Here is a 23421-nt window from a genome sequence, read left to right on the forward strand (position 1 = left end):
TGTCAGTTTCCATCGCTCCAACATCATCAGGCAATGGTTTGCAGCCCACAACAGGATGCTGGTGGAGTTCCTCTCACCCTACTCAACCCCGTTGAGGAATTTTTCTCAGCATGAAGATTAAAAGTATATGATGGCCAGCCGCATACACAGATGACCCTTCTGGCTGCCATGGATGTTACGTGTGATGACATCACAGCTAATGCCTGCAGAGGCTGGATTAGACACTCTGAAAGATGATTTTCACGCTGTATCGCAAGAGAAGATATTTGTTGTGATGTGGATGAGAATCCGTTGCCCAAAAGACAGGAACGTCAGGAGGTGTAGGAAGACTGCACTGTAATTCCACTGCACTGCATGTACAGTTTTCCCTAAGGAGATTGTCTTATGTTCAGATTTCTACATTTGTTTGTGCTATGCAGTGCTGTCTTTTCCTGTCTGCATCACAGTGACACTGTCTGTCAATAAATTATTGTACAAACAGTAAAAGCGTTAACGTGAATCATGTGCCGTCTCTTGCAATCAAACAATCAAAACCAGAAATGCACTTACTGTTTTGCAAATGACAAGGATGATTCGAGAAATGCTCCACTCATCACTCTCAGGTCACTCCGCTGCACACGTCTGATCACTTCTTTGTCACCCCCGACCTCACCGCTCCAGACAACGCAGATGTCTTACCGCTGGTCACTTTCCGGCGCTACCTACGGTCCCTCCCTCCTGCTTTTCCTCTGCTGTCTTGTCTGCACTCCCCCCCTCTGAGGAGCTCTCTCTTTTGAATACCAATAGTGCCACAGACACTCTGTGTTCCACGCTTACATCCTGCTTGGACAACATATGCCCTCTTACATCTGGACCAGCCCGTGCATCCCTGTCTGCCCCCTGGTTATCGGATGTACCACGTGAGCATCGCACCAGCCTCCGGTCAGCTGAGAGAAAATGGCACAAGTCAAAAGACCATACTGACCTCTCTCTCTCTACTTTCTCCGTTGACGTCACCTCTGCAAAAACTGATTATAACCACTCGAAGATCAGCAACTCTCCTGACTCTCGCACACTCTTAAAAACCTTCTCTGCTCTCCTCTGTCCGCCTGCTCCCACACCTTCATCGGAGTTAACGGCTGATGATTTTGCATCGTTCTTCGTAAAGAAAACTACCGCCATCAACAGCCAATTTTCTACGCCACCATCACCCGCCTTTTCTCCTATGTCTGAAGATGATGTTTCCAAGGTCATTGGTTCCAACCACCCTACCACCTGCCCACTGGATCCCATCCCCACCCATCTCCTCCATGCCATCTCTCCAGCAGTTGTGCCTGGTCTGACCCGCATCATCAAATCTTTGCTCACCACTGGGACATTTCCCACTGCTTTCAAAGAGGCCTGCATCACACCGCTACTGAAGAAACTCACTCTCAACCTTACACTGCTAGAACACTACAGGCCGGTGAAGTGTGTGAAAATGCATATCTTCCGTCAAAATGTAGATGACTGATTTTAACCTCTTATTATTTTCTGTCTTCTTAAAAAAATATTTTTTTACTTACCTCACTATTCTTAGCTTTGTATACTGTGCTAGGCTTTAATGGACTGGATTTAATTAACTTATGCATTTTGTTGCCTATATTGTTATAATTGCTTCCAATGTTTCCTCGTCTGTATGTCGCTTTGGATAAAAACGTCTGCTAAATGACTAAATGTAAATTTTATGAAATGTGTAATGTCATGTGTAATGTGTAATGTGTAGTGTGTGGCCTTGAAATTTTAGCATGTCTACGTAATCATGAATAAATGCTTCTTGAGACACACAGTGTTGCTTCTTTGCATGCATCAAATGAATTGTTTCTGGCTATATGCATCCATGCATTAGTTTGAGAGGGGTGGAAATGGGACACTTGGGTGAAACAAAACTGCCCCAAAAGTACCCCCCCCACTTTAAATACAGTTTTTTCTAAGTCAATTTGGTACATTTCTCTGATCCGATTTGAAATTCTCAAAACTTCTTGTTCAATCCTTACATCCTTGTGTCACGTGTGCACATCAAACAAGCATTTTCTCATTTGAACAAGTTGCAAATGCTTTGGTACATCCATGCAAATGATTATGACAAAATTCTGTGCAGATTCCTACATTATCAATTGCTTATGTCATGTTGATCAAAATGCATTATAATGGGTCTCTGTAGAATAGTATAATCCCCACGACATTTAAGCACTAGTTTTACAATATACAGTAAGAATACTTTAAGTAAACCATGGCATTTTATTTTACTCAATTTAGTGTTTTGCATTGCTATATTCTTTCCACATAGGACTGCAAGACAACTTCACTGTGTTGCAGACGGCCCCTTTTCACACCTAAACAGTCTTTTGACACTCTCTACAGGGATCTCATCCCTGAACAAGAGAGGGGGCAAATTGGAGATGACCTGCCAAAGTACGTGTTAGTTTGGGACAATGTCAGTTTCCATCGCTCCAACATCATCAGGCAATGGTTTGCAGCCCACAACAGGATGCTGGTGGAGTTCCTCTCACCCTACTCAACCCTGTTGAGGAATTTTTCTCAGCATGAAGATTAAAAGTATATGATGGCCAGCCGCATACACAGATGACCCTTCTGGCTGCCATGGATGTAACGTGTGATGACATAACAGCTGATGCCTGCAGAGGCTGGATTAGACACTCTGAAAGATGATTTTCACGCTGTATCGCAAGAGAAGATATTTGTTGTGATGTGGATGAGAATCCGTTGCCCAAAAGACAGGAACGTCAGGAGGTGTAGGAAGACTGCACTGTAATTCCACTGCACTGCATGTACAGTTTTCCCTAAGGAGATTGTCTTATGTTCAGATTTCTACATTTGTTTGTGCTATGCAGTGCTGTCTTTTCCTGTCTGCATCACAATGACACTGTCTGTCAATAAATTATTGTACAAACAGTAAAAGCGTTAACGTGAATCATGTGCTGTCTCTTGCAATCAAACAATCAAAACCAGAAATGCACTTACTGTTTTGCAAATGACAAGGATGATTCGAGAAATGCTCCACTCATCACTCTCAGGTCACTCCGCTGCACACGTCTGATCACTTCTTTGTCACCCCCGACCTCACCGCTCCAGACAACGCAGATGTCTTACCACTGGTCACTTTCCGGCGCTACCTACGGTTCCACCCTCCTGCTTTTCCTCTGCTGTCTTGTCTGCACTCCCCTCCTCTGAGGAGCTCTCTCTTTTGAATACCAACAGTGCAACAGACACTCTGTGTTCCACGCTTACATCCTGCTTGGACAAGATATGCCCTCTTACATCTGGACCAGCCCGTGCATCCCTGTCTGCCCCCTGGTTATCGGATGTACCACGTGAGCATCGCACCAGCCTCCGGTCAGCTGAGAGAAAATGGCACAAGTCAAAAGACCATACTGACCTCTGTCTCTCAACTTTCTCCATTGACGTCACCTCTGCAAAAACTGATTATAACCACTCGAAGATCAGCAGCTCTCCTGACTCTCGCACACTCTTAAAAACCTTCTCTGCTCTCCTCTGTCCGCCTGCTCCCACACCTTCATCGGAGTTAACGGCTGATGATTTTGCATCGTTCTTCGTAAAGAAAACTACCGCCATCAACAGCCAATTTTCTACGCCACCATCACCCGCCTTTTCTCCTATGTCTGAAGTTGATGATTCCAAGGTCATTGGTTCCAACCACCCTACCACCTGCCCACTGGATCCCATCCCCACCCATCTCCTCCATGCCATCTCTCCAGCAGTTGTGCCTGGTCTGACTCGCATCATCAACTCTTTGCTCACCACTGGGACATTTCCCACTGCTTTCAAAGAGGCCTGCATCACACCGCTAGTGAAGAAACTCACTCTCAACCTTACACTGCTAGAACACTACAGGCCAGTGTAGTGTGTGAAAATGCATATCTTCCGTCAAAATGTAGATGACTGATTTTAACCTCTTATTATTTTCTGTCTTCTTAAAAAAGTATTTTTTTACTTATCTCACTATTCTTGGCTTTGTATACTGTGCTAGGCTTTAATGGACTGGATTTAATGAACTTATGCATTTTGTTGCCTATATTGTTATAAATGCTTCCAATGTTTCCTCGTCTGTAAGTCGCTTTGGATAAAAACGTCTGCTAAATGACTAAATGTAAATTTTATGAAATGTGTAATGTTATGTGTAATATGTAGTGTGTGGCCTTGAAATTTTAGCATGTCTACGTAATCATGAATAAATGCTTCTTGAGACACACAGTGTTGCTTCTTTGCATGCATCAAATGAATTGTTTCTGGCTATATGCATCCATGCATTAGTTTGAGAGGGGTGGAAATGGGACACTTGGGTGAAACAAAACTGCCCCAAAAGTACCCCCCCCCCCCACTTTAAATACAGTTTTTTCTAAGTCAATTTGGAACATTTCTCTGATCCGATTTGAAATTCTCAAAACTTCTTGTTCAATCCTTACATCCTTGTGTCACGTGTGCACTTCAAACAAGCATTATCTCATTTCTTTGAACAAGTTGCAAATGCTTTGGTACATCCATGCAAATGATTATGACAAAATTCTGTGCAGATTCCTACATTATCAATTGCTTATGTCATGTTGATCAAAATGCATTATAATGGGTCTCTGTAGAATAGTATAATCCCCACGACATTTAAGCACTTGTTTTACAATATACAGTAAGTATACTTTAAGTAAACAGTGGCATTTTATTTTACTCAATTTAGTGTTTTGCATTGCTATATTCTTTCCACATAGGACTGCAAGACAACTTCACTGTGTTGCAGACGGCCCCTTTTCACACCTAAACAGTCTTTTGACACTCTCTACAGGGATCTCATCCCTGAACAAGAGAGGGGGCAGATTGGAGATGACCTGCCAAAGTACGTGTTAGTTTGGGACAATGTCAGTTTCCATCGCTCCAACATCATCAGGCAATGGTTTGCGGCCCACAACAGGATGCTGGTGGAGTTCCTCTCACCCTACTCAACCACGTTGAGGAATTTTTCTCAGCATGAAGATTAAAAGTATATGATCGCCAGCCGCATACACAGATGACCCTTCTGGCTGCCATGGATGTAACGTGTGATGACATCACAGCTGATGCCTGCAGAGGCTGGATTAGACACTCTGAAAGATGATTTTCACGCTGTATCGCAAGAGAAGATATTTGTTGTGATGTGGATGAGAATCCGTTGCCCAAAAGACAGGAACTTCAGGAGGTGTAGGAAGACTGCACTGTAATTCCACTGCACTGCATGTACAGTTTTCCCTAAGGAGATTGTCTTATGTTCAGATTTCTACATTTGTTTGTGCTATGCAGTGCTGTCTTTTCCTGTCTGCATCACAATGACACTGTCTGTCAATAAATTATTGTACAAACAGTAAAAGCGTTAACGTGAATCATGTGCCATCTCTTGCAATCAAACAATCAAAACCAGAAATGCACTTACTGTTTTGCAAATGACAAGGATGATTCGAGAAATGCTCCACTCATCACTCTCAGGTCACTCCGCTGCACACGTCTGATCACTTCTTTGTCACCCCCGACCTCACCGCTCCAGACAACGCAGATGTCTTACCGCTGGTCACTTTCCGGCGCTACCTACGGTCCCTCCCTCCTGCTTTTCCTCTGCTGTCTTGTGTGCACTCCCCCCCTCTGAGGAGCTCTCTCTTTTGAATACCAACAGTGCCACAGACACTCTGTGTTCCACGCTTACATCCTGCTTGGACAACATATGCCCTCTTACATCTGGACCAGCCCGTGCATCCCTGTCTGCCCCCTAGTTATCGAATGTACCACGTGAGCATCGCACCAGCCTCCGGTCAGCTGAGAGAAAATGGCACAAGTCAAAAGACCATACTGACCTCTCTCTCTCTACTTTCTCCGTTGACGTCACCTCTGCAAAAACTGATTATAACCACTCGAAGATCAGCAACTCTCCTGACTCTCGCACACTCTTAAAAACCTTCTCTGCTCTCCCCTTCCGCCTGCTCCCACACCTTCATCGGAGTTAACGGCTGATGATTTTGCATCGTTCTTCGTAAAGAAAACTACCGCCATCAACAGCCAATTTTCTACGCCACCATCACCCGCCTTTTCTCCTATGTCTGAAGATGATGTTTCCAAGGTCATTGGTTCCAACCACCCTACCACCTGCCCACTGGATCCCATCCCCACCCATCTCCTCCATGCCATCTCTCCAGCAGTTGTGCCTGGTCTGACCCGCATCATCAACTCTTTGCTCACCACTGGGACATTTCCCACTGCTTTCAAAGAGGCCTGCATCACACCGCTACTGAAGAAACTCACTCTCAACCTTACACTGCTAGAACACTACAGGCCGGTGTAGTGTGTGAAAATGCATATCTTCCGTCAAAATGTAGATGACTGATTTTAACCTCTTATTATTTTCTGTCTTCTTAAAAAAGTATTTTTTTAATTACCTCACTATTCTTAGCTTTGTATACTGTGCTAGGCTTTAATGGACTGGATTTAATTAACTTATGCATTTTGTTGCCTATATTGTTATAATTGCTTCCAATGTTTCCTCGTCTGTAAGTCGCTTTGGATAAAAACGTCTGCTAAATGACTAAATGTAAATTTTATGAAATGTGTAATGTCATGTGTAATGTGTAATGTGTAGTGTGTGGCCTTGAAATTTTAGCTTGTCTACGTAATCATGAATAAATGCTTCTTGAGACACACAGTGTTGCTTCTTTGCATGCATCAAATGAATTGTTTCTGGCTATATGCATCCATGCATTAGTTTGAGAGGGGTGGAAATGGGACACTTGGGTGAAACAAAACTGCCCCAAAAGTACCCCCCCCCCACTTTAAATACAGTTTTTTCTAAGTCAATTTGGTACATTTCTCTGATCCGATTTGAAATTCTCAAAACTTCTTGTTCAATCCTTACATCCTTGTGTCACGTGTGCACATCAAACAAGCATTATCTCATTTCTTTGAACAAGTTGCAAATGCTTTGGTACATCCATGCAAATGATTATGACAAAATTCTGTGCAGATTCCTACATTATCAATTGCTTATGTCATGTTGATCAAAATGCATTATAATGGGTCTCTGTAGAATAGTATAATCCCCACGACATTTAAGCACTAGTTTTACAATATACAGTAAGTATACTTTAAGTAAACAATGGCATTTTATTTTACTCAATTTAGTGTTTTGCATTGCTATATTCTTTCCACATAGGACTGAAAGACAACTTCACTGTGTCGCAGACGGCCCCTTTTCACACCTAAACAGTCTTTTGACACTCTCTACAGGGATCTCATCCCTGAAAAAGAGAGGGGGCAGATTGGAGATGACCTGCCAAAGTACGTGTTAGTTTGGGACAATGTCAGTTTCCATCGCTCCAACATCATCAGGCAATGGTTTGCGGCCCACAACAGGATGCTGGTGGAGTTCCTCTCACCCTACTCAACCACGTTGAGGAATTTTTCTCAGCATGAAGATTAAAAGTATATGATCGCCAGCCGCATACACAGATGACCCTTCTGGCTGCCATGGATGTAACGTGTGATGACATCACAGCTGATGCCTGCAGAGGCTGGATTAGACACTCTGAAAGATGATTTTCACGCTGTATCGCAAGAGAAGATATTTGTTGTGATGTGGATGAGAATCCGTTGCCCAAAAGACAGGAACGTCAGGAGGTGTAGGAAGACGGCACTGTAATTCCACTGCACTGCATGTACAGTTTTCCCTAAGGAGATTGTGTTATGTTCAGATTTCTACATTTGTTTGTGCTATGTGTGGGAATTAAGATCAATATATGGATCGATATAAAAATGGATGATTGATGTTGTTTAAATCAGATGTATTTTCCTACATGACATGATTGTGAACAAAGGCTTGAAGCTGAGAGTTCTACAGTTGCTAGATGTTGCCAGAGATGGAATGTGGTCAGTTAGTGGGGGGTTGCAGGATCTGCTTATGTGAGTATGTATAACAATAACCACATTTTATTTTTGGGTAAGAAATGTGTACACTCAAGGATCTTATTGTGGTTTAAACGTGCCTTTACATTTAATACGATTTCATTATTGATTATTAACTATGCATAATATGTTGAAAATATAACCAGTGTGTTAGTTGGGTTACCCCAGAATTCAGCTTGTCCACAGGAAATGGGTATGTGTGTGTTGAGATCAGGTTACGCACAGAGCGTGTTGGGCCTCTATAATTTGTTACAGATGGATGGTGGTTTGAAAAACAAGGCAGTGAGCTGATTGGCTAGAATGCAGACAAAGGGGAGACGATCTGATTGGACCCTACCATGGAGAACAGACTCGACGAAAAATACATAAATAGCTGTAAAGCTGTTTTCTGGTGGTCGGTTCTTTGTTAAGACTGTTTTTGAGTCTGAGAATCCACCGAAACAGCTGTTTGTTTGATACTTCTGATCAATAAATGTCAACGTTTTCTGAACTGGCCTCTCTCCAATTTTTGAATGCGCAGAACATTGCTTTAATGTTCATCAGATGGTGACCCCGGACGCGATTGGAGAAAGAGGCATTTAAAGAGAATTGTAAAAATTGGGACGAGACAACTTTTGACTTCAACACGCTGTCGACAGAATAAAATAAGGTGAGCAGAGACCTGTTTAAACGAACTTCTGCAGATTGGATATTCCAAATTTATGTGTTAAGTTTGAAGTATATCTGTACCGTTGATTAAAAATTTAAAATCGTTGATATTTGTTGATCAGAATAAAAGGATATTTTTTTTATATATGTATTGGAAGACGGGGTGAGAGACCCGCGTGACGATAGTTACGAAAACCATAAGTTATTAAATCCCTTTAAACCACCGGCAAGTATTGAAGCCTTGCGGTGTAAGAAAGGGCGCTTTTAGAATTACGGCAAGTATAAAAGCCTTTGCTGTTTTATAAAAGTGAATAAGTTATTAAATCCCTTTAAACCACCGGCAAGTATTGAAGCCTTGCGGTGTAAGGAAGGGCGCTTTTAAAATTACGGCAAGTATCGAAGCCTTTGCTGTTTTATAAAAGTGAATAAGTTATTAAATCCCTTTAAACCACCGGCAAGTATTGAAGCCTTGCGGTGTAAGAAAGGGCGCTTTTAAAATTACGGCAAGTATCGAAGCCTTTGCTGTTTTATAAAAGTGAATAAACAGGGATAAATGCGTTAAAAAGCGTGTGGGTGACCGACACCATAAAAGCCGATTAAATTGTGTATTGTGTACTAAATATCAGTTTGTAGAATGTCTGAAATGGAGGAAAAAGCGCATACAAGGTTAAACAGCGGCAGAAAGAGCTTAATGTATGATGGATAGCATTAAGTGAAGATTGCGCATGACAGAATGAGTGCGTGGCTGTGTTTGAGACAGAGTAGGGGAGGGGTATGTGTGTGTGTGTGTGTGTGAGTGAGAGAGTGCCAGAAAAGGAGCGCAAGACAGAAAACAGCAACATTTAGGCATTTGTGTATGTGTTAATGGGAAACCAGTGAGAGTTAGGTGTATGTTTAATGTATAAAGCCAGTGGCTGGATGAAGAGGTAGAATGGGTGTTCTGAGAGAATATATACAGTATACAGAGAGAGAAAGAGTTTTCTTAAACAAACACTTTGACTTCTGCAAAGATTAATTGTATTATATTTTATTATAGTTTGCTCATTCATCATCTGTCATAGGTCATGCAACTCAAAGTTCTCAGTTTAATTGCCAATTATTATTTATTATTATTATTATTTTTTGGTGGAATATTCTTTAGGTGGAATAAAATTGACCCCAAGGAAAGCATCAGAATCAAATTGCTCTGATAATTTTGTATTGGAAAAAGTGAATGTCAAAATCTATTTTTGTTATTACAGAGTTTGTTATCCTGGCAAGACAGAAGGCGAAACAAATGTCCCAGTAGCCACCCCCACATACAGGCCCACCCTATGGTGCTCATCCCCATGAGGGGTACCCATAAGCACTATAACCATACGCAAACCTTAACCAATCATGGGGACAAAACAATAGGCAAAGGGGTAATTGAAGAGCCAAACGGGGAAGACAGGGGGACGGGCGGAGCAGGGATCAGTGTTATGCGTGTGGCAGATATGGACACTGGGCAAGAGATTGCCCACAACTGGCACAAGGTCAAGGTCAGCAAAACGGACTACCTGAGGGGGGATGGGGTCCCCAAAGAGGTAGGTCCAGTGGTCGTGGCAGGGGACCACACACCCCAAATAACCCGGGGCAACATCTCTCGTCATTCTCCTACCTACAGGCGCCTGTGCACCCTAACATAGGGCCCGGTGAATGGGGCGGAGCAATGTTGAAAGGGCACACAGAGAAAGGTGTGATTAAATATGGCCTTTGACTAAAAAAAAAAAAACATTACAAGTGAAAGTTACAGGTCAGTGTCTGTCGCATTAATTCCTGTATTCCTGTAACGCCCAAGTCCCTTTATTAGTGAAACATTTACTGATTAAATTATATTTGAGTTAGTATATTGTGTTCAGCAGAAGGGGTAATAGTCACATTACCAGATGGGACCAAAGCAAATTGTTACCTTTCAGGTAACACACCTCATGTGGGGAAGAGAGGGACGTAGACATATATTGGGTAGTATTAGACCATAGTGTAGCGCCAAACTATATAATGAATGGTCACTCCACTTAACAAATGGTTGACATGTATTGATTTGGCAAGCGCTTTTTCCTGTATATCCATTGAAGAATGTAAACCCTGTGTGGCATTCACATACCGGGGGTGTCAATATTATTACAACAGAATAACCCAAGGATTTTTATAAGCTGCAGATATGCAGACCTAATGTTATATTTCCAGGTCGCATGATCACCTCACAGGGCTCGATGCTTACAGTAACACAAAGGCAGGGTATTCTGAGTCATCCAAAAAACCAACCACGGTGAAAGAAATGTTGCCATTTTTGGGCCTGACAGGGTACAGTAGACATTAAATCCAAAATATGTAGCTTTTACAGCCCCATTGCGACACCTCATCAAGCCACATGGCATGAAAAATTTCAGGGTAGTGTTAAATTGAACATTTAAAAAAAAGGAACGCACGTTTATAGACCTTGAGTCCCATTTGGCCCATGCAGCTAACTTGAACTGCCCAAATAAAAAATTGTCATAGCACTCATTAAAATATTCACAGACGGTTGTTGCTTGAGAGCAGAAGATGGTAGTTTGAAAGTGGCTTATGCAGTGGTAGAGCAGGAAGGACATGAGATGATTACGAGGGATGCAGCAAGGTTAGATGGGAAGCAGTCAGCGCAGAGGGCAAAAATGGTAGCAGTGATCAAAGCCTTGTGACATGCTGGAGAACACCCTGTGAACATCTATTCTGACTCTGATTATGTTATCACAGCTGTAAATATTGAAATGCCCTTAAGGCGACGATGTGGCTTCATCACATCGTCTGGTCGACCAATTAAGCATGCGCATGCAGACAGAGACTTTTAGGCTCTGATGATCCCTAGGGAGGTGGCAGTAATTAAATGCACTGACCACCCTAAGATTGAAGGTAACAATGCTGAAGATCTGGCAGCGAAAGCAGATGAACCTTAATTTAAAACTAAAATTGGCTAAAATCTGTGCACAGACAAAACTTAATTGGCTATCAGTTATTACTTTCGCACTAATGCCTATCAGCTCATCTGTTAATAGAATCACTGGTTTAACTAATTTTGAATTGATTATAGCTCGTCAGTTTCCAGCAACCAAGACAGCGCTGATGGAGGAACCTGGACGCCCATTATCTCAAACTGTATATTTTGACAAACTAACTGATCTGATTAAAACCTTTTCCCATCAGGTCAATCATGTTAAAGCTGAACCGTTAACCCCAGTCACAGCAGACTGGATAAGGATTAGAACATTCCGAAGGAAGTGGAATGAGCCGCGCTGGACGGAGCCTCTGAAAGTGACGGCCAGGACATCACATTGTGTCCGTCTATCTGGCAAGGGCGACACCTGGTATCACTTGTCTTCTTGTGTTAACTGTGATCCACCAAACAGGTCGCTGTCAGAGACTGCTGTGGACCTGAGGGCTCAGGTCCAAGAGGGGGAGGGTATCTCTGGAGCAGAAAGTGGAGCAGAAAGTGACATACAAGCATCAACAACAGGGGCATTAAAAATTAAAATCCAGTGCAAAAAAGGTGACATTTTCAAGCAGTGACATTTAAAAACAGGTACGGAGTGGAGAAAGTGAGACGACAAAATAAAAGAACAGGTGATTGTGCAGTGACTCATGAGGAAGACAGTAGAACTTTCTTCCATTTAGTCACAAAAGCAAGGTCCGACTTATGATGATTTCACCCAGAGCTTAAAACAAATAAGAAACTGGTGTGTAGACTATATACTCATTAGAACCAAGGGTTATCAACATTTTCGTATTTATCTTTATCATAATCTTTATATATTAATTTTCTTTCTAATTCTTTATAATCAATATATATTGTTGTTATTGTGATTCTTCCTCAATTTTAATATTCATATTTTCCATATTTACTATTTTTCATATTTTTATATTCACAGTTTTCATATTTCATATTCAGTAGTTTTCCATATTTTTATATTGTTATTGTGATTTTATATTGTCATATTCATTAACGTATAACCATTTATTTCCTACATTTCTATTTTTTGGGAGTTTAACCATATATTTTTTCTTAATTTCATATTCCCATTAAGTGTACTGTGTGTTTAACCATTTAAATTTTTCCAAGAGTGTGTTTAACCATTCAAAGTCCAAGAGAGGGTAACGAGATGAAGCTGTGGGAAAACTGTAAGCTGTCAGGGATCCTATTAATAATTTCAGGGGTTATAGTAGGAATAATTTTTAGCATAACTGAGGGTCAGGAAAGCAATAACAACATATCGAAACCAAGTTACAAAAGAGCCATAGCCAATACGAGGTTACCATGTGAACTAATTAACTATGTTTGGGGTAAGACCACATCATTTACGTTCGACCTATGCGCTGTCATAAATTGTGGGGGAAAAAATAGCTCATGGAGGGGGTACGAGGTATATGTATGTACGGACGGGAATATGGACAGTGTTTGTAAGGCGTACCAGTCTAGGCAAACCTATAGGGGTGAATGGTGTCCATCGTGGAATAAAGTAATAGCATATACCGGTGCTTGGACCCCGAAAGAACCTAGCCTTTGGACCCGTACCTCGGCAAAATTTGATTTTAAAATGCAAAGAGATTATAGTGCAAGCCAAAATCCACTCACCCTTTCAATATCCACCAGAACGGGATCAGCCAATTATACGGGGGAGTTTTTCCTTATAATGGGGGTGCACAGCCCAGGAACAGATAAAAAAGCAGTAATAAAATTTGTTGTGGACAGTTCACCTGAGGAGGAAAGAAATGGGACAGGAGCTGAGCCATTATCGGTAGGACAAAAGAATGGGGTGGTAGAAATAGATTACACCATGTTAAAACCAGAAGATATGATAGAAAGAGCCACAGGATATGGGGAAAATAATTTGTGGCTGGAATGGATAATTACCACAGCCAGAGAGCAGAGCTTAGATGATTGTGTTGGATGTGCTAATGCAAGACCCCATTTATATATTGAGCCAGCCCCGTTGTACCAAAACGATACGTGGGGTTATGAGTGTATGTTGGCATTGACACGGATGGCCAGTCCAAAAAATTGTACCACATTGGCAGCAATATTCCCACCAATAACCAACCTTTCACGGCCAGGTCCATTTACACCAAAGAAAGCAAATTATACCTGTTTTGATATTAAACGTCTATCACCAACCAGCAACCTGGGGGAGATAAATAAGGAGTGGTGTGATCAGATCATAGTAGATAATGGGACTGAGATAGGTACGTGGGCTAGGGCAGGTTTGTATTATTATTGTGGAGATCGAAGATTGTTTACTAGGATACCTGAGAAGGCAAAGGGAGTGTGTGCCATGGTGAGACTGGGAACCCCAATAACCCTGATAGGAGATAGAGCAGTCAGAACGGAAACCGTGAATTCAGCAACATTGACTAGAAGACGTAGGAGACACATCATTACAAAGAGAGCAATAGGATCAAGTGTAGATTTATCATTAAATAGTCCGACATACATTGACGCGATTGGGATTCCACGAGGTGTACCAGATGAATATAAGCTAGCGAACCAAGTGGCAGCAGGTTTTGAGAATATACCAATAATAGCTGCTATTTTTCCAGTCACCCCAAACAAGAATGTAGATAGGATTAATTATGTACATTATAATGTGATGAGGTTAGCAAATATGACAAGGGATGCAGTAGATGGTTTAGCAGAACAGCTAGCACCAACTTCACTTATGGCTATACAGAACCGTATGGCTCTGGACATGTTGTTGGCAGAAAAGGGAGGAGTATGTGTTATGTTTGGTGATCTTTGCTGTACTTACATTCCTAATAATACAGCACCAGACGGATCAGTCACGAGGGCATTGGAAGGTTTGAAAACTTTGTCTATCGAAATGAAGGAACATTCAGGAGTGAATAATCCTATTGGAGATTGGCTAGACAAGGCACTAGGCAAATGGAAATCAGTATTAATGTCGATTGTGTTATCAATAGCTGTATTTGTAGGTATTTTGGTCTCATGTGGATGCTGTTGTATTCCCTGTATCAGATCACTGTGTAACCGGCTGATATTAGCGTCAATAGAAAAGACAGACCTAACCCCTCCCAAATATACCATGCCTCTATTGTCTGGCGACCATTTCCTAGATGAGGATGATAATGATGATTGTGATGTTTTATGACCCTTTTTTAATGGTCAAGAGAGGGAATTGTGGGAATTAAGATCAATATATGGATCGATATAAAAATGGATGATTGATGTTGTTTAAATCAGATGTATTTTCCTACATGACATGATTGTGAACAAAGGCTTGAAGCTGAGAGTTCTACAGTTGCTAGATGTTGCCAGAGATGGAATGTGGTCAGTTAGTGGGGGGTTGCAGGATCTGCTTATGTGAGTATGTATAACAATAACCACATTTTATTTTTGGGGAAGAAATGTGTACACTCAAGGATCTTATTGTGGTTTAAACGTGCCTTTACATTTAATACGATTTCATTATTGATTATTAACTATGCATAATATGTTGAAAATATAACCAGTGTGTTAGTTGGGTTACCCCAGAATTCAGCTTGTCCACAGGAAATGGGTATGTGTGTGTTGAGATCAGGTTACGCACAGAGCGTGTTGGGCCTCTATAATTTGTTACAGATGGATGGTGGTTTGAAAAACAAGGCAGTGAGCTGATTGGCTAGAATGCAGACAAAGGGGAGACGATCTGATTGGACCCTACCATGGAGAACAGACTCGACGAAAAATACATAAATAGCTGTAAAGCTGTTTTCTGGTGGTCGGTTCTTTGTTAAGACTGTTTTTGAGTCTGAGAATCCACCGAAACAGCTGTTTGTTTGATACTTCTGATCAATAAATGTCAACGTTTTCTGAACTGGCCTCTCTCCAATTTTTGAACGCGCAGAACATTGCTTTAATGTTCATCATATGCAGTGCTGTCTTTTCCTGTCTGCATCACAATGACACTGTCTGTCAATAAATTATTTTACAAACAGTAAAAGCGTTAACGTGAATCATGTGCCGTCTCTTGCAATCAAACAATCAAAACCAGAAATGCACTTACTGTTTTGCAAATGACAAGGATGATTCGAGAAATGCTCCACTCATCACTCTCAGGTCACTCCGCTGCACACGTCTGATCACTTCTTTGTCACCCCCGACCTCACCGCTCCAGACAACGCAGATGTCTTACCGCTGGTCACTTTCCGGCGCTACCTACGGTCCCTCCCTCCTGCTTTTCCTCTGCTGTCTTGTCTGCACTCCCCCCCTCTGAGGAGCTCTCTCTTTTGAATACCAACAGTGCCACAGACACTCTGTGTTCCACGCTTACATCCTGCTTGGACAACATATGCCCTCTTACATCTGGACCAGCCCGTGCATCCCTGTCTGCCCCCTGGTTATCGGATGTACCACGTGAGCATCGCACCAGCCTCCGGTCAGCTGAGAGAAAATGGCACAAGTCAAAAGACCATACTGACCTCTCTCTCTCTACTTTCTCCGTTGACGTCACCTCTGCAAAAACTGATTATAACCACTCGAAGATCAGCAACTTTCCTGACTCTCGCACACTCTTAAAAACCTTCTCTGCTCTCCTCTGTCCGCCTGCTCCCACACCTTCATCGGAGTTAACGGCTGATGATTTTGCATCGTTCTTCGTAAAGAAAACTACCGCCATCAACAGCCAATTTTCTACGCCACTATCACCCGCCTTTTCTCCTATGTCTGAAGATGATGTTTCCAAGGTCATTGGTTCCAACCACCCTACCACCTGCCCACTGGATCCCATCCCCACCCATCTCCTCCATGCCATCTCTCCAGCAGTTGTGCCTGGTCTGACCCGCATCATCAACTCTTTGCTCACCACTGGGACATTTCCCACTGCTTTCAAAGAGGCCTGCATCACACCGCTACTGAAGAAACTCACTCTCAACCTTACACTGCTAGAACACTACAGGCCGGTGTAGTGTGTGAAAATGCATATCATCCGTCAAAATGTAGATGACTGATTTTAACCTCTTATTATTTTCTGTCTTCTTAAAAAAGTATATTTTAACTTGCCTCACTATTCATAGCTTTGTATACTGTGCTAGGCTTTAATGGACTGGATTTAATTAACTTATGCATTTTGTTGCCTATATTGTTATAATTGCTTCCAATGTTTCCTCGTCTGTTAGTCGCTTTGGATAAAAACGTCTGCTAAATGACTAAATGTAAATTTTATGAAATTTGTAATGTCATGTGTAATGTGTAATGTGTAGTGTGTGGCCTTGAAATTTTAGCATGTCTACGTAATCATGAATAAATGCTTCTTGAGACACACAGTGTTGCTTCTTTGCATGCATCAAATGAATTGTTTCTGGCTATATGCATCCATGCATTAGTTTGAGAGGGGTGGAAATGGGACACTTGGGTGAAACAAAACTGCCCCAAAAGTACCCCCCCCACACTTTAAATACAGTTTTTTGTAAGTCAATTTGGTACATTTCTCAGATCCGATTTGAAATTCTCAAAACTTCTTGTTCAATCCTTACATCCTTGTGTCACGTGTGCACATCAAACAAGCATTTTCTCATTTCTTTGAACAAGTTGCAAATGCTTTGGTACATCCATGCAAATGATTCTGACAAAATTCTGTGCAGATTCCTACATTATCAATTGCTTATGTCATGTTGATCAAAAAGCATTATAATGGGTCTCTGTAGAATAGTATAATCCCCACGACATTTAAGCACTAGTTTTACAATATACAGTAAGTATACTTTAAGTAAACAGTGGCATTTTATTTTACTCAATTTAGTGTTTTGCATTGCTATATTCTTTCCACATAGGACTGCAAGACAACTTCACTGTGTTGCAGACGGCCCCTTTTCACACCTAAACAGTCTTTTGACACTCTCTACAGGGATCTCATCCCTGAACAAGAGAGGGGGCAGATTGGAGATGACCTGCCAAAGTACGTGTTTGTTTGGGACAATGTCAGTTTCCATCGCTCCAACATCATCAGGCAATGGTTTGCGGCCCACAACAGGATGCTGGTGGAGTTCCTCTCACCCTACTCAACCCCGTTGAGGAATTTTTCTCAGCATGAAGATTAAAAGTATATGATGGCCAGCCGCATACACAGATGACCCTTCTGGCTGCCATGGATGTAACGTGTGATGACATCACAGCTGATGCCTGCAGAGGCTGGATTAGACACTCTGAAAGATGATTTTCACGCTGTATCGCAAGAGAAGATATTTGTTGTGATGTGGATGAGAATCCGTTGCCCAAAAGACAGGAACGTCAGGAGGTGTAGGAAGACTGCACTGTAATTCCACTGCACTGCATGTACAGTTTTCCCTAAGGAGATTGTCTTATGTTCAGATTTCTACATTTGTTTGTGCTATGCAGTGCTGTCTTTTCCTGTCTGCATCACAATGACACTGTCTGTCAATAAATTATTGTACAAACAGTAAAAGCGTTAACGTGAATCATGTGCCGTCTCTTGCAATCAAACAATCAAAACCAGAAATGCACTTACTGTTTTGCAAATGACAAGGATGATTCGAGAAATGCTCCACTCATCACTCTCAGGTCACTCCGCTGCACACGTCTGATCACTTCTTTGTCACCCCCGACCTCACCGCTCCAGACAACGCAGATGTCTTACCGCTGGTCACTTTCGGGCACTACCTACGGTCCCTCCCTCCTGCTTTTCCTCTGCTGTCTTGTCTGCACTCCCCCCCTCTGAGGAGCTCTCTCTTTTGAATACCAACAGTGCCACAGACACTCTGTGTTCCACGCTTACATCCTGCTTGGACAACATATGCCCTCTTACATCTGGACCAGCCCGTGCATCTCTGTCTGCCCCCTGGTTATCGGATGTACCACGTGAGCATCGCACCAGCCTCCGGTCAGCTGAGAGAAAATGGCACAAGTCAAAAGACCATACTGACCTCTCTCTCTCTACTTTCTCCGTTGACGTCACCTCTGCAAAAACTGATTATAACCACTCGAAGATCAGCAACTCTCCTGACTCTCGCACACTCTTAAAAACCTTCTCTGCTCTCCTCTGTCCGCCTGCTCCCACACCTTCATCGGAGTTAACGGCTGATGATTTTGCATCGTTCTTCGTAAAGAAAACTACCGCCATCAACAGCCAATTTTCTACGCCACCATCACCCGCCTTTTCTCCTATGTCTGAAGATGATGTTTCCAAGGTCATTGGTTCCAACCACCCTACCACCTGCCCACTGGATCCCATCCCCACCCATCTCCTCCATGCCATCTCTCCAGCAGTTGTGCCTGGTCTGACCCGCATCATCAACTCTTTGCTCACTACTGGGACATTTCCCACTGCTTTCAAAGAGGCCTGCATCACACCGCTACTGAAGAAACTCACTCTCAACCTTACACTGCTAGAACACTACAGGCCGGTGTAGTGTGTGAAAATGCATATCTTCCGTCAAAATGTAGATGACTGATTTGAACCTCTTACTATTTTCTGTCTTCTTAAAAAAATTTTTTTTACTTACCTCACTATTCTTAGCTTTGTATACTGTGCTAGGCTTTAATGGACTGGATTTAATTAACTTATGCATTTTGTTGCCTATATTGTTATAATTGCTTCCAATGTTTCCTCGTCTGTAAGTCGCTTTGGATAAAAACGTCTGCTAAATGACTAAATGTAAATTTTATGAAATGTGTAATGTCATGTGTAATGTGTAGTGTGTGGCCTTGAAATTTTAGCATGTCTACGTAATCATGAATAAATGCTTCTTGAGACACACAGTGTTGCTTCTTTGCATGCATCAAATGAATTGTTTCTGGCTATATGCATCCATGCATTAGTTTGAGAGGGGTGGAAATGGGACACTTGGGTGAATTAAAACTGCCCCAAAAGTACCCCCCCCCCACTTTAAATACAGTTTTTTCTAAGTAAATTTGGTACATTTCTCTGATCCGTTTTGAAATTCTCAAAACTTCTTGTTCAATCCTTTCATCCTTGTGTCAAGTGTGCACATCAAACAAGCATTTTCTCATTTCTTTGAACAAGTTGCAAATGCTTTGGTACATCCATGCAAATGATTATGACAAAATTCTGTGCAGATTCCTACATTATCAATTGCTTATGTCATGTTGATCAAAATGCATTATAATGGGTCTCTGTAGAATAGTATAATCCCCACGACATTTAAGCACTAGTTTTACAATATACAGTAAGTATACTTTAAGTAAACGGTGGCATTTTATTTTACTCAATTTAGTGTTTTGCATTGCTATATTCTTTCAACATAGGACTGCAAGACAACTTCACTGTGTTGCAGACGGCCCCTTTTCACACCTAAACAGTCTTTTGACACTCTCTACAGGGATCTCATCCCTGAACAAGAGAGGGGGCAGATTGGAGATGACCTGCCAAAGTACGTGTAAGTTTGGGACAATGTCAGTTTCCATCGCTCCAACATCATCAGGCAATGGTTTGCGGCCCACAACAGGATGCTGGTGGAGTTCCTCTCACCCTACTCAACCACGTTGAGGAATTTTTCTCAGCATGAAGATTAAAAGTATATGATCGCCAGCCGCATACACAGATGACCCTTCTGGCTGCCATGGATGTAACGTGTGATGACATCACAGCTGATGCCTGCAGAGGCTGGATTAGAAACTCTGAAAGATGATTTTCACGCTGTATCGCAAGAGAAGATATTTGTTGTGATGTGGATGAGAATCCGTTGCCCAAAAGACAGGAACGTCAGGAGGTGTAGGAAGACTGCACTGTAATTCCACAGCACTGCATGTACAGTTTTCCCTAAGGAGATTGTCTTATGTTCAGATTTCTACATTTGTTTGTGCTATGCAGTGCTGTCTTTTCCTGTCACACTGTCTGTCAATAAATTATTGTACAAACAGTAAAAGCGTTAACGTGAATCATGTGCCGTCTCTTGCAATCAAACAATCAAAACCAGAAATGCACTTACTGTTTTGCAAATGACAAGGATGATTCGAGAAATGCTCCACTCATCACTCTCAGGTCACTCCGCTGCACACGTCTGATCACTTCTTTGTCACCCCCGACCTCACCGCTCCAGACAACGCAGATGTCTTACCGCTGGTCACTTTCCGGCGCTACCTACGGTCCCTCCCTCCTGCTTTTCCTCTGCTGTCTTGTCTGCACTCCCCCCTCTGAGGAGCTCTCTCTTTTGAATACCAACAGTGCCACAGACACTCTGTGTTCCACGCTTACATCCTGCTTGGACAACATATGCCCTCTTACATCTGGACCAGCCCGTGCATCCCTGTCTGCCCCCTGGTTATCGGATGTACCACGTGAGAATCGCACCAGCCTCCGGTCAGCTGAGAGAAAATGGCACAAGTCAAAAGACCATACTGACCTCTCTCTCTCTACTTTCTCCGTTGACGTCACCTCTGCAAAAACTGATTATAACCACTCGAAGATCAGCAACTCTCCTGACTCTCGCACACTCTTAAAAACCTTCTCTGCTCTCCTCTGTCCGCCTGCTCCCACACCTTCATCGGAGTTAACGGCTGATGATTTTGCATCGTTCTTCGTAAAGAAAACTACCGCCATCAACAGCCAATTTTCTACGCCACCATCACCCGCCTTTTCTCCTATGTCTGAAGATGATGTTTCCAAGGTCATTGGTTCCAACCACCCTACCACCTGCCCACTGGATCCCATCCCCACCCATCTCCTCCATGCCATCTCTCCAGCAGTTGTGCATGGTCTGACCCGCATCATCAACTCTTTGCTCACCACTGGGACATTTCCCACTGCGTTCAAAGAGGCCTGCATCACACCGCTACTGAAGAAACTCACTCTCAACCTTACACTGCTAGAACACTACAGGCCGGTGTAGTGTGTGAAAATGCATATCTTCCGTCAAAATGTAGATGACTGATTTGAACCTCTTACTATTTTCTGTCTTCTTAAAAAAATTTTTTTTACTTACCTCACTATTCTTAGCTTTGTATACTGTGCTAGGCTTTAATGGACTGGATTTAATTAACTTATGCATTTTGTTGCCTATATTGTTATAATTGCTTCCAATGTTTCCTCGTCTGTAAGTCGCTTTGGATAAAAACGTCTGCTAAATGACTAAATGTAAATTTTATGAAATGTGTAATGTCATGTGTAATGTGTAGTGTGTGGCCTTGAAATTTTAGCATGTCTACGTAATCATGAATAAATGCTTCTTGAGACACACAGTGTTGCTTCTTTGCATGCATCAAATGAATTGTTTCTGGCTATATGCATCCATGCATTAGTTTGAGAGGGGTGGAAATGGGACACTTGGGTGAATTAAAACTGCCCCAAAAGTACCCCCCCCCCCACTTTAAATACAGTTTTTTCTAAGTAAATTTGGTACATTTCTCTGATCCGTTTTGAAATTCTCAAAACTTCTTGTTCAATCCTTTCATCCTTGTGTCAAGTGTGCACATCAAACAAGCATTTTCTCATTTCTTTGAACAAGTTGCAAATGCTTTGGTACATCCATGCAAATGATTCTGACAAAATTCTGTGCAGATTCCTACATTATCAATTGCTTATGTCATGTTGATCAAAATGCATTATAATGGGTCTCTGTAGAATAGTATAATCCCCACGACATTTAAGCACTAGTTTTACAATATACAGTAAGTATACTTTAAGTAAACGGTGGCATTTTATTTTACTCAATTTAGTGTTTTGCATTGCTATATTCTTTCCACATAGGACTGCAAGACAACTTCACTGTGTTGCAGACGGCCCCTTTTCACACCTAAACAGTCTTTTGACACTCTCTACAGGGATCTCATCCCTGAACAAGAGAGGGGGCAGATTGGAGATGACCTGCCAAAGTACGTGTAAGTTTGGGACAATGTCAGTTTCCATCGCTCCAACATCATCAGGCAATGGTTTGCGGCCCACAACAGGATGCTGGTGGAGTTCCTCTCACCCTACTCAACCACGTTGAGGAATTTTTCTCAGCATGAAGATTAAAAGTATATGATCGCCAGCCGCATACACAGATGACCCTTCTGGCTGCCATGGATGTAACGTGTGATGACATCACAGCTGATGCCTGCAGAGGCTCGATTAGAAACTCTGAAAGATGATTTTCACGCTGTATCGCAAGAGAAGATATTTGTTGTGATGTGGATGAGAATCCGTTGCCCAAAAGACAGGAACGTCAGGAGGTGTAGGAAGACTGCACTGTAATTCCACTGCACTGCATGTACAGTTTTCCCTAAAGAGATTGTCTTATGTTCAGATTTCTACATTTGTTTGTGCTATGCAGTGCTGTCTTTTCCTGTCTGCATCACAATGACACTGTCTGTCAATAAATTATTGTACAAACAGTAAAAGCGTTAACGTGAATCATGTGCGGTCTCTTGCAATCAAACAATCAAAACCAGAAATGCACTTACTGTTTTGCAAATGACAAGGATGATTCGAGAAATGCTCCACTCATCACTCTCAGGTCACTCCGCTGCACACGTCTGATCACTTCTTTGTCACCCCCGACCTCACCGCTCCAGACAAAGCAGATGTCTTACCGCTGGTCACTTTCCGGCGCTACCTACGGTCCCTCCCTCCTGCTTTTCCTCTGCTGTCTTGTCTGCAATCCCCCCCTCTGAGGAGCTCTCTCTTTTGAATACCAACAGTGCCACAGACACTCTGTGTTCCACGCTTACATCCTGTTTGGACAACATATGCCCTCTTACATCTGGACCAGCCCGTGCATCCCTGTCTGCCCCCTGGTTATCGGATGTACCACGTGAGAATCGCACCAGCCTCCGGTCAGCTGAGAGAAAATGGCACAAGT

This window comes from Barbatula barbatula (genome assembly GCF_947034865.1).
Source record: "Barbatula barbatula genome assembly, chromosome: 5".
Lineage (NCBI taxonomy): Eukaryota > Metazoa > Chordata > Actinopteri > Cypriniformes > Nemacheilidae > Barbatula > Barbatula barbatula.